Source organism: Dendropsophus ebraccatus, chromosome 15 (genome assembly GCF_027789765.1).
Source record: "Dendropsophus ebraccatus isolate aDenEbr1 chromosome 15, aDenEbr1.pat, whole genome shotgun sequence".
NCBI classification, from domain to species: Eukaryota; Metazoa; Chordata; class Amphibia; order Anura; family Hylidae; genus Dendropsophus; species Dendropsophus ebraccatus.
This window is the reverse complement of record NC_091468.1, coordinates 53,225,738-53,238,843: the sequence shown is the minus strand read 5'-3', so window position 1 is coordinate 53,238,843 and position 13,106 is coordinate 53,225,738. Positions and strand designations below refer to the sequence as shown.

The 13,106-nt window shown below is 38.7% G+C and overlaps 1 protein-coding gene across 3 annotated transcripts in view; it reads right to left on the bottom strand.

The window, feature by feature from the left end:
• The window catches only part of MACROD2 (mono-ADP ribosylhydrolase 2), a 1,633,627-nt gene that overhangs the window by 124,872 nt on the left and 1,495,649 nt on the right, over positions 1–13,106 (bottom strand). The window lies entirely within an intron of this gene.

The following is a 13,106-nucleotide window of genomic DNA, read 5'->3' as shown; positions in this document are numbered from 1 at the left end:
AAATAAATAATCCTTCCCTGACATTTCCTTAAATAATCTTCTATATGAGTTCCTGCAAGCCAAGCAATTCTCATCTCATATATAATTATTTGCACAATACTAATCACAGAAGAGCAGGAAGAGGATGTTATATGTTTCCCTGATAAATGCACAGAAAGCAAATACAATAAATAATTCATGCAAATGTGGTAAGCAAATTTAAAACATTTTGTTAATTTATGGGGTATTATTTTTAAATTCCCGCCAGTGCTTTGGATATACATCCAGCAAAAATGAAAATATGGAAATTCATTTAGAGAAAAGCGAGTCCAGAGACTCAGAACTCATTAGGAACACAGAGAATAAGCAATTCAATATATAGCATCATATTTATCAAATTATTAATTTCAACATCTCCTCTTTTTAATATATCTAAATAGATTTTAGCCATATTTCACTAATTCACCAGCAGGGACTTCCAGAAATATGCTCCTAATATTATTTGCGAGTGAATATTTCTGCACAGTGTATTTTCAGAGTTTCACCCCAGGCTATATTTTTACATTTTTATTTTTTCAAACTTTATTCATCAATTCCTTATAACCAAGAGGCTTTGCCTTAGAACTAGAGATGAGCAAACCTGGCAGAGGTTTGGGTTCTTACAAACCCAAAACATCAGCATTTGACTTCTGTTGCCTTCCCGTTCCATATGGAAGATGGAGACATTCTGAATCTCCCTTGGAAAACAGGAATACAGCCTATGACCTAGACTGTATTCCTGTTTTTCAGGTGGGACTTTGACTGTGTCCACCTTCCCCGATGAACTCCAACCTCGTCCTGGTTCGCTCATCTCTACTTAGAATCAGGGTTATACTGGACCGGTGATAGCCAACGTTCAGCACTCCAGCTGTTGCAAAACTACAATTCTCATCATGCCTGGATAACTAAAAATTTGGCTGCTAAGGTATTATAGGAATTGTAGTTTCTCAACAGCTGGAGAGCCAAAGGTTGCTCATCCCTGCACTTGGTCATCAGAGTACTAGAGGATACGACAAAATAATCATCCCCAATGGTCAAGCAGACATCATCTCCACTCACATCGCCTTTGAAACTAGTCACTTGCCATTAAAGATTATTTCTTAAACTTTAAAGGAGAGGTCCCAACAATCTTATAATATGGAGGAAGGCAAGGGAGTGTGAGAAAATGATAAAATATTGTAAACTCATCCATCCTTGTGCCTTCATAGCGCTGCTCCCGGGTCTCGTCGACGGACGCCGAATGTAATTTTCTGCTGGAGACTGGACTGGATATGTCACATTCCCAGTTCTTCCAGCTGAAACGTTACAGTCCCGTTGAGTGATTGATCGCCCAGTCAGGTACATGACATTACAGCTGAAAGAGCTACAGGACACCAGCGGCTGTCAACTGGACCCTGGAGCAGCGCACAAGGAGGGGTAAGTTTAGTTTGTTTTGTTTTTTACCCACACCTTAGTGCCTTCTTGTCATTTTTAGATTTTTGTGGAATTTCTCCTTTATTAAAACTAATAATAATAATAATAATAATAATAATAATGATGACAACAACATTAAGAACCTTACTGATATGTCTTATAGATACAGCAATGCAATACAATTGCAGGCATTGTCCCATTTAGAAAATCCATTGTCATACACTGCATTAGTGACAATAGTGGTGGGGGGTATATCCAGTCCAGCGGGGAACCTTATAATGCTTGTGATGGACTGTAGAAAAATGAAACACCTACAGCAAGGTTCCCCATTGATTACAGCTAATCCCTGAGGCTCCCAACAGGAAGGCAATGTTTGATCATCTTCAAGGGAAACTTTCTAACAAATAGGGATTGTGGAAGTAGAGAACCCCATTAATAATGGTCATGAATTAAAACACTAAGAAGCCTGAAAGGTTTATACAAAGAAAAAGATGTACAGTATTACTATTTCAGGATTTACAGAAAGGTCAGACATAATAAATACCATTGTACATGTACCAATCATGCTAGTATTCATGTAAAATTAAAGAAAAGAGGAGAAGGAGGAAGAAGGAAGGTGGAAGGAGGAAGGAAGGAAGGAAGGAAGAAAGGAAGAAAGAAAGAAAGAAAAAGTAAAAAGACAAAAGAAGAAGAAAGAAGAAGAAGAAGAAGAAGAAGAAGAAAGAAGAAGAAGAAAAGAAGAAGAAGGAAGAAAGAAGAAAAAAGGAAGAAAGAAGAAGAAGAAAGAAGAAAAAAGGAAGAAAGAAGAAGAAGAAAGAAGAAGAAGAAGAAGAAAGAAGAAGAAGAAGGAAGAAAGAAGAAAAAAGGAAGAAAGAAAGAAGAAGAATTTACGTATGTAAATGTAAATTGTAAATGCCATTTAATGTATACAGCTCTGTGTACACAGGGTTGGTTTGTTGTCTGTAACAATTTACATATATTTGCATAGGAGTGGAATATACAAAATTTTCTCATTTGCGAAAAATTGGGACAATAGATTTATTGTTGCGTATTTTTAAAGTGATCTGTTCTTTACTTTGTAAGTGAATGTCAAATATGCTCTTAAAATGGGTTTACTGGTTGCACTGATTATTTCATAGGTGCAAAGAAATGCACCTATAAAATTACATTTCAGATGTTCTTTGTGGAGGGAGTCTCTCCAGAGAAGGATTCTTTTTAAAGGAGAAGTCTGGCAGGCAAAAAACAGGCAAACAGGCATGGGGTGGAGGGAAAATTGTAAATAATGTATAATTACAGTTGCCCATGCCCACGCAGTGCTGTGTCCCACTCTTGGACCACCACTTGGCTTTCCCACCATTCCAGTTGTGACCTTCCCCCAAAGCTGGGAGATAATAATGGGCCAGCACAGGCACTGGGTCCAGTAACTTTCTTTCTCCAGGTTCCCGCACTGTAATTTTGAATTTCGCCGAACTTTTACTTTAAGATGCTAAATAAAGATGAGCAGATCACAAGCATGCTTGGTTTTGTCCAAAACAGATCTCTTTTTGTCTTTCTCTGCATTTGATTGCCGATGGCTAAAGGCTGCCTGGAAAGCTGCATTCACACGTCCCATAAAAATTGTCCATTTTCGCAGATGCACGACAACGGACAATTTTAGGCACCATTAAAATGAATGCAGCCATTTATACGATCCATACCGCGCCCCCCCCCCCCCCCCCCCCCATGAAAAATTAGAATGTCCTAGCCCGGATTACGGCACAGATCCCTTCCACCCCCACCGCCAAGCAACAAAGATGACAGGAGTGCATAATGTGCACTGCTGTCATTGCATCTGACTACTCACTCCCTTGTGCCGGCTGGATTACATGATCACCAAGAGTGTACTACGCTGCCTTCTTTTCCAGGAAGCATTGTCCAGGCCACTTCCAGTGACCATGTGTAAGCTGGCTGCCACAGGGGAGTAGGCGAGTAGTCAGATGCGATGACAGGAGCACACATTATGCGCTCCTGTCATCTCTGGGTGGCAGGGGGGGGGGCGCTGCACTGCTAGAGGATCTGTGCCGCCATACTCCTCCGGATTGTGGCACAGATTGTGTGAATGAGGCCTAAGTCTTCCTGGAAAGCATGGATGGAGCCACCTTCAGCCATTGGTAATCAAATGCAGAGTATTCGGGTGAACTCTATCATGCTCAAACTTCGCTCATCTCTATTGCTAGCTAAAGTGAATTGCCACTTTAAATGTTTTTCTCACAAATTAAAATAATTGTTGATTTTTCGACTGACTCTGACAACATACATCTAATTACTGACACCCCATGATATTCAGCATGTGCACCAGTCACTCCCAATGCAGGTCCTTCCATTGAACACAGTCGCTTTGTCCTATCCCATAAACAGCATTTCAATTGGAAATTCAATAGGGCGGCACTTGACATGTTATGACTAAGAAAACCATCAACAAGGATGCAAAGTGTTTCTGAAAACATTTGCTTTGCTAATATATCCATCAAGAACAAAAAGAATTTGTTTTTGTTTTTTTGCAAGACATTCAGACTTGATAGTTTTCTCCCATCAATCTTCTTCATTATTAAGCCCTTGTCCCTGGAAGAAGGATACACAGTGATACGTTTGAAATATTTGAAAATGACCTCCATTTTTCACAGTTAGTAGTAATGTGACAGCTGACATAGCCGGGATAATCCTATATTCAGCAAAATATACAAGTGCAATATGATTAAGGCGGTTTTCTTTAGTACCTTGGATATAAACTACAAATCTAAATGTTAATTGTCAAAGATACGGCCTGATCGTAGTCTAAGTGATAAATGGATTTGCACAATAGTAAAAGCCTGCATTAAATATGTAAATGTGAGTTGTTATACAAGGTCACAGCTAGGAAGGCTAGGGTGTCATTAGCCTATAGGCATTGGTTACCAGTGGGCCATGTCAACACACAAAGCACATGCCCCATTAGCCCCTCTGCTATACCCCCCCCCCCCTACCAGCTGGAAGCTATTAGGCCCAGACCAGGACATTTACTGGAGTAAGACGGCACACTGTAGTTGGGTGGTGCTCGTGGTCGGAACTGGTCCCAGCAAATAGTAAAGGATGATCCCGGCACTCACCAATTCTTAGTGTTCTTTTTATTAGAGTATCACATAGTACAGCTGATGAAGGCCACAAGCCGAAATGCTGTGTCCTCCTGTTTGTACCTGTACTATGTGATAATCCAACAAAAAGAACACTAAGAATTTGTGAGTGCCGGGATCATCCTTTCCTACAGGACATTTACTGTCAAGCTGATCGTAGGTGGTCCGACCACTGGGACCCAAATGATTTACGAGAATGAATCCTCGTCCGACACCTCTGGATGGGTCAGATTATTTATTTCCACTTTGGTGTATGGTCTGATTAAAATCTATGGTAAATAGCCTGTGGAGGCTCATCAAAACACAAGACTAGCTAGATATCCCTCCGACAAGGGCCCAGCCAACGGGTGGCTTCTGTAGACTACAATCTATGTTGATCCAGAAGGATCATTGGTGTGATTTGTAGGATTATATTTTAAAATATTCAGTAAAAGTTAGGATCTCATTGGTATACACCCCTTTCTGCGGTTCACAATTACGAGAACAAGGACAAAATTAAAATGAATGTAGCATACTAAGCATGTGTGGCCTAGAGATAATTTAATCTTGTGCACGCTCAGGCTTCTACGAACCCAAATGCTTTTACTGGTTTAAGGAGTTGGATGCAGCCCTAGGGAGTCCTGGAAAACATGTATACAGCCTATAGCCTATGGCTGTATCCATGTTTTCCAGGGAACCTTAGGGCTTCATTCAACTTCTTCACCCATTGGTAAACAAATGCAGGGCATTAAGGTCCGGACTAACCTTAACTTGAGATTCGCTTATATCTAGTGCCCAGGGTTTTGTTCCTTTTAAGTGGATGCCAAACATTGTTGAACACTGAACTCAAATAAAATTTTGGGAAATTAAAAGAACATTGTAGTCACTAGTGGAATATTAAGTTCCATTAAACTGAATGGGTTCTTTGCCAGTACTCTATGCTAATACATAACTGTGCTAGTTATTGTATCTTATTCAAGTACGGTATATAGCCACTTATTGTACAAACAGGTAAAACTTTTCTATAAAACATTTTTTTTTTTTTCCATTTACTCATATACATTATTAAATCATTTTTTTTCCAGGTGCATGTCGTATAACAGCTAGTCTTGGTCTAATGCATAATCTACAAAATAATCCCTGGTTTACCATGGAAATCATATCTAAAGTAATGCACAGTATTATAATTAATTTTCTATTAATTTTGAAGCTTCTGTTGCTGGGGCTGCCACTTCTGATGCACAGCTGTCAGGCTGAGATAGTGTGCTAGGCCAGTACAGCTACGTCAGAATTTTAATGGCATGGATGCCTAGATTGCACTTCAGTAAGATGAAGTCAGGTTGTGATTTCCTCCCTTTAGGTCCCCTGCTGTGGTGACACTATACATACATATAAATCAATATAAATCCTGCATTTCTTGGCGATAGGCACATGGGAATCCAGATTCTAATTGTTAATTTTTGGATGAAGGTATTACTAGATTAATAGTTTAAGGCTATGTTCACACAACGTACATTTCATGAAAATAGTAAAATATGTTGCATTAAAGTCAATGCAAACAACGGCCGCTGCTCAAACAATGTATTAAACAAAGGTCGTTGTTTGCTAGAGCAATTAAAATAATTGACACGTCAATTATTTCCCGTTGTTGTGCATTGATTTCAATGCAACAACGGCTGTTGTTTGAAACAATACAACAGCCGTTGTTTTTGAAAGCCAACAGTTGTTATGTGAACATGGCCTAATACTGTAAAACATAGAATTAGGTTGGGTTCACATTATGTTTTTTTAAATCTGTTTTTGCAAACAAATGGATGAAAACTGATGTATTTGTGTGCATCCGTTTTGATCAGTTTTTCCATTAATTTCCATTATAGAAAAAGTATCAAAATGCATCCGTTTTTTTTAATGTACACATGTAACCTATCGTAGATTACCTTATTTTTGTGTACATAAAAAAAAAGGATGCGGTTTGATCCTTTATTTTTTTAAATAATAGAAGTCAATGGAAACACAGATCAAAACAGATGCACACAAATGCATCAGTTTTTCCATCCGGTTTTTTTTTTTTCGTAAACAGAAAAATGGATGGAAAAAAATGTGTGTGAACCCAGCCTTAGACTCATCATAGATTTATACATATGTTATTATTAGAGATAAGCAAATCTTCTAAAATTCATATTACTCCAGATTTGATGAAGCTACCTGTCAAATTTATAATTGATTTGGATCCTGATTTGAAATTTCCCCAATTGTGCTTCCAAAATATGTACAGGAACAAGGACGCCTATTACAGGGGTACTCCGGAGAAAATAAAAATTGTATTTAAATCAACTGATATCAAAAGTCATACAGATTTGTAAATTACTTCTGTTTAATAATCCCAAGTATTCCAGTACCTATCAGCTGCTATATGTCCTGCAGGAAGTGGTGTATTATTTCCAATCTGACACAGTGCTCTCTGCTGCCACCTCTGTCCATGTCAGGAACTGTCCAGAGCAGCAGCAAATCCCCATAGAAAGCCTCTCATGCTCTGGACAGTTCCTGACACAGACAGAGGTATCAGACTGGAAAGAATACACTACTACCATGCAAACTGGATCACTGCTTATCAGCAGGCTTTTCAGTGTATGGGAAAAGGAAGGAAATTATTTAGAATCTAACTAATCTCACTTACAACAATTCAAATCACTCATCTCTTTGTATTATTTCTTTCTTTTTAGAGTATACTACAGTGTTCTTTCATGTACATCTTAAAAAACTTCAATGTATATCATCAGTATCTGACCTTACTACAACCAAAGAAATATATTGGACATAAATATATATACTGGGTCACACATAAAGAAAGAAGCGTTAAAAAAACACACTAATTACCCACTCCTGCTGGTTCCGCCTGGGTGGGTTTTACATACTTATTAAATGTCACTTGACCACAGAGGCCAATCATTAGTCACCTACTATTATGACCTACTATATTATACCTATTATATTATATTATATATATATTATATTATTATATATTATTATATATTATATTATATTATACCTATTATATTATGACCTACTATGGGGGAGATTTATCATACATGGTGTAAAGTCAAACTGGCTCAGTTGCCCCTAGCAACCAATCAGATTCCACCTTTCATTTTGCAAAAAATCTGTGAGGAATGAAAAGAGCAATCTGATTGGTTGCTAGGGGCAATTAAGCTAGTTTCACTTTACACCATGTCTGATAAATTCCCCCCTATGTCTTTGTATTGGGTCACATCTAGTCACCATAATCAGGTGACTTGAGGGAGTAGGAAGGAGGAGGAAGAAAGAAAGAAGGAAGGAAGGAAAGAAGGAGGGAGGAGGATATATATATATATGTCCAAAAGTAGGTGGACAGTATGTGTATTAGGGTTATGAAGAGGGAGATTTAGTAAACATGGTGTAAAGTCAAACTGGCTCAGTTGCCCCTAGCAACCAATCAGATTCCACCTTTCATTTTCCAAAGAGTCTGTAAGGAATAAAAAGTGGAATCTGATTGGTTGCTAGGGGCAACTGAGCCAGTTTCACTTTACACCATGTTTACCTCCTTCATAACTCAATTATACATACTGCCCACCTACTTTTGGACCACGATAGATAGATAGATAGATAGATAGATAGATAGGAGATAGATAGATAGATAGATAGATAGATAGATAGATAGGAGATAGGTAGGAGATAGGTAGATGGATGGATGGATGGATGGATGGATGGATGGATGATAGATAGATAGACAGACATCCCATAACGGACAAAAAATCGGTAGCTAGAAAATACCCAGAAACACTTGGTTTATAAAAGTATGTCAAGTTTAAGCCAAAACTTCAAGAAGGTAAAATACAAGTCAGACTTCTGTGTAGTTCTGTTCTTTCATCTCACCAGTAACATCTGCAGAGGTGGTGCTATTATGAAAACTTAATAAACGTTCTTTAATGTGTCAGGGAAATTAATATACTAGAAAGAAAAGAAGGTCCCTGCTGCCCTTTATTGTTAGGAAAGTGCACAATGGAGAAAGTACTTTATTCCCAGAAACAACAGGTCACTTCTTTAATGCTGAGTTTTATTTAACAGTGCATTAGCATTAATAGAAAATCCCAGGCAGCATGCTAATGCACATCACATACTGCGCTGCAGTAAGACTCAATGCAAAGCAGAGAAGAATGAATTGTCCCACCGAATCTCTGGGATCTCTCTGAGGATTCGTCCACATCTGCATTTATCTAATATCCTTATGTGATGCCAAAGAAAGCAGAAGTAAGCATAAATAAAAGCCTTTATAGCAAGCCTCTCAAGGAAGAAATAAATAGGAAAAGATATTAGGAGACCTCAAGTAGTCTACATGGGGTGATAGATGAATGGAACAGAGGCCCTAAAGAACACCAAATGTCCGCTTAAACCAGAAAGTACAAAAAATTTAAAAGGACAAATGGCATTTGAAGATAGCTGTCATGCAGATAATTCCTTTTAGTACTTGCAGAAACGACCTAAGGCCTCATTCTTGCAACTAAAGTTGTAAGAAGCCCAAAAACAGCAACAATAGAAGTCTATAGGGTTTTTTTAAATTTCAAACATCTGTCAAGAGTTTGTATGTTCTACCCATCTTTCAAGAGTTTGTATGTTCTGTCAAAGGACTTTATTATTATTTTTTTTTTAAATAATGCACATAGAAAGTGAGAGGGGAGAAAAACATGCCGTGTTCCATTGGATGCTATAGTATGAAGACAAGGATATTGTTCCCAGAAGAGAAAACATCCATAATATTGAACCATAGTAATGTGGCTATAGAACCTACCCAAGACCAAACTACCATTATAAGTAATAGCCAAAACATTTAACCATATACACTAAGATTCTACTTTTTATTTCAGTTGACTTATTTTATGGTCATATACAGTAGAAGTGCATACCAGCTTTAAGCCTTTATAAGCTGTACTAAAAAGTTGTGGATGAAAGAGATAAGTGCAACTCGAGCATGCTGGAGTCCGATTGTTTGGCATTTGAATACCGGTGGCAAAGAAGTTGGATGCAGCTCTAGGGTCCTGGAAAACAGATACGGCACATCTCGTCGTTATTTCTCAATACAGCAGTCATCAGTCAAAATCAGGCTGCCAAATGATATTTCTGGTCTTTTTATTTTTTGTTACCCGACAACCCCAAAAATGTCCCAAACACACACAAAAAAAAAGTTAAAATACATAGGTGTTAAAAAACAAAAAAAAAGCCATAAAAGTGGGAGGGCCCTATTACACGGGACGATTATGGTGCGAAAAATCGTTATATCGTTCTAATTTAAACGATAATCGTTCTGTGTAATTGCAGGCAATCAAAAAATCGTTCGTATGTCGTTAATCGTTGATTTAGATCTGAACCTAAAATTTTTGTTAATCGTTCGCTGTAATTCTACACTCGTTTGCTCAAGTTCCGTATTTGTTCACTAATCGTTCAGTGTAATTGCACATTGTTCATTGTTTTGCTGGGATCAGAAGGAATAAACGATTATAGTAATGATCGCAATAACGATTGTAGTAACGATCGTAACTATCGATTATCGGTCTGTGTAATATGGTGAACGATTTCTGGTTAACGATAAACAATCTCGTTTGCGATCATTTATCGTTAGTCGTTAATCGTTAAAAATCTCTCCGTGTAATAGGACCTTGAGGCAAATGTAAGCAGACACTTTTGGCACTGACGGAACTCCAAGCAGAACATTCGATTTTCCATATTGGGGGCTAGCTAGCAGGCGAAAGTTGAAAGTTGTGGGATGGTATGGTCAATATTTTTTTAGTCTGGTCCCCTTTAAACGTCTAGCCACTGCTCCATTTTCCCAGCTATCCCGAGCTTACCTCTATTTGCACGGTTACTGAGCAGTCCTGTCCTTGGTACACAAACATCTGTCTTCCCAAGTGTAATTCTGCACCGTATGTCTTAATAGAAATATTCCAAATAGACATGTGCTGATCTTATGGCACCTTCAAATAGTCCATTGTAAAATAAGTGTCCGGATAAAAATGTCAACACCACACCGTCATTTTTCATAAGCTCACCAAGAGAAGAGTTTCCTCTCGAAAGGATTAGCCGAAAATTAATTGTAATGTATAGTAATAGAACGACTTGTCTCCTAAAATAGCCAGCAGATGTTCCAGTATTTTAGTGAATGTCGCTGGCTATTCTCCGCTAATCCCACAAAATCCATCTTTTAGTCCTAATTTTGCTTTTACAGCTGGAGCCCTGAAGACCTATAGCAAGGATTTCATTTTATATTGACATATCCTATTTCTGTCTATGGACTCGGGTCAAACAGATAGTTTTTGTTTTCTTTTCAACAAGATATGGAAAAATCTATTACCTGTCCCCAGAAAACCTGTTTGGCATTCATCACCGGGATGCAGCAGCCTTAAATTAAATAGATGCATTTTACGCAAAAATATTTAGCGCCTCGGTACAATGAAGATAAACTCGACTGTCACGCCAACCATCTCTAAGAAGCTGCAATGAAAGAACCTACAATTAAACGTTCAAAACCACTCTACACAGCGAGTTTCATTAAAATAAATACGTTATTGGTGTAACCGTAACCGCTCATTTTTGTATCCTGTTTGCTCTACGTTCTTTTTCTATAGACATCTCAGCGCCGTTATTATTTCTGATGTTTCGGTTTTGTTGTTAGACATTGAAAAATAAAGCGTCATTTAACGTGACAGGAGGTTTTTTCTATTTCTAACAAATGTGATGGTCAGGTAGACAATATAATCTGCTGCTACAGTATGTCTGTATAGCGCACAAGGAGCTGAGGATGAAGGTAAGTTTCTTAAAAGGGTACTCCAGCAAGGTTCTCAAGGTTTCAAATCAACTGATGCATCAATGCCCATGTCGTTTAAGGAAATCAGTTTAATCATAATAATTCATATATTCATAATCATAATGATCCCATAAGCTGATGTCCCTATGTCTGCCCCCTCTCCTCTGTCCCCTGCCGCTGTTACAATCTTGTTACAGTGGCAGGGGAGAGAGGGGAGGGGGCAGAGCTCACGGGCGCGCGTCCTGTGCGCCCAGCCTTCCCTCCCCCTGCCGGCCTCAGTAGCCAGGAAGCCTGAGGCTTCCAGTTTCCATGGCTACCATTGGGGCTCTTCGCAGAGCCCCGATGAACAGCGGACAGAGTATTCTACCTCTGTAGAGGGAGAATTCTCTGTCAGGAGACCTATAGATGCTGCAGTCGTGCTGATGACAGTATCTACAGGGTTAACTCCCAGCACAGGAGCACGGCTCCAGTGCTGAGAGTTGTGGCGGGTCTCTGGCTATCACCGATAGCCGACACCTGCCACAGATGACACAGGCGCAGCTCCTGCGTCTGTGTCATCCTGCTGCGTTAATTAACGTAGCTGCAGCATCAGGCATAGACTGCAGCGATGTTAATTTACTGCCCAGCGGCGGGAGGAGGTTACATTTACTTCTATTAAAAATTCATTCAGTACTTATCAGCTGCTGAATGTCCTCCAGGAAGTGGTGTACTTTTTCCAGTCTGGAGAGCAGGAGATGTTTTCTATGGGGATTTGCTACAGCTCTGGGCAGTAACTGTCACAGACAGAGGAGGGCAGTAGAGAACACTGTGTCAGACTGGAAAGAAATCAATCACTTCCTGCAGGAAATACAGTAGCTGATACGTACTGGAAGAGTGGATATATTTTAATAGAAATAAACTACTGCCACTTTCTCACACTAGTTCATTTGAAAGGAAAAAAATTGCTAGAGTACCCCTAAAGGTAAGTTTTAGTGGCTGGCAGTACTATGTAGAGTCTCTGATACATGGCGCTACTATCCATACCATATTGTAAAGACAATAGTGAATATTCATCAAATTTATGGAAAGTCCAAAAAGTAAATATAAAATGTATATATAAAAAGCAAGAAAATAAAGTAACAAATCTTATTTCAACGGCCATTCAAAGCTAAGATTAAGCTAAATACATCTCATTGATTGTTATGGCTAACACGGCCCAATGCTATTTTTTGCTGTACATCATGCTAAGATGACAAACAATTACTAAGATTTTACACCTCATTGGCCATTCAGCTATTTATTAGTCAGTCAACCCGTCATAAAATGCGAAAATTGGTGTAATTTTGGTCCGGAGAAATAGTTTCTTGCTAAGCAATAAAAATGAAGAGGTATTAGCGGGGCTTACGTGATAAGGGATGTTTCTCTACTTTTGTGCATTTTGAGATGGAGGAGCAATCAGTTTAATAACATAAGATCATTAACTTTCATTTTTAACAGCTCCACTTTAAAATCAGCAAAGTTGTAGGAAAAAAGAATCTCGAGGATGAATAACGCCCAATTTCAGTCTTCTGGGAATAAAAAATATGATATACAGTATGACAGATAACCATAGCATCCAATTCTGTATGTCTAACCCACAATGGCTTTATTAAGCGTAGATATGAAGCCTAGGGCGGAATAGTGTTTAGCAGTGTAGCCTTGTAACATTGGGGTCCTGGGTTAAAATCCCATCA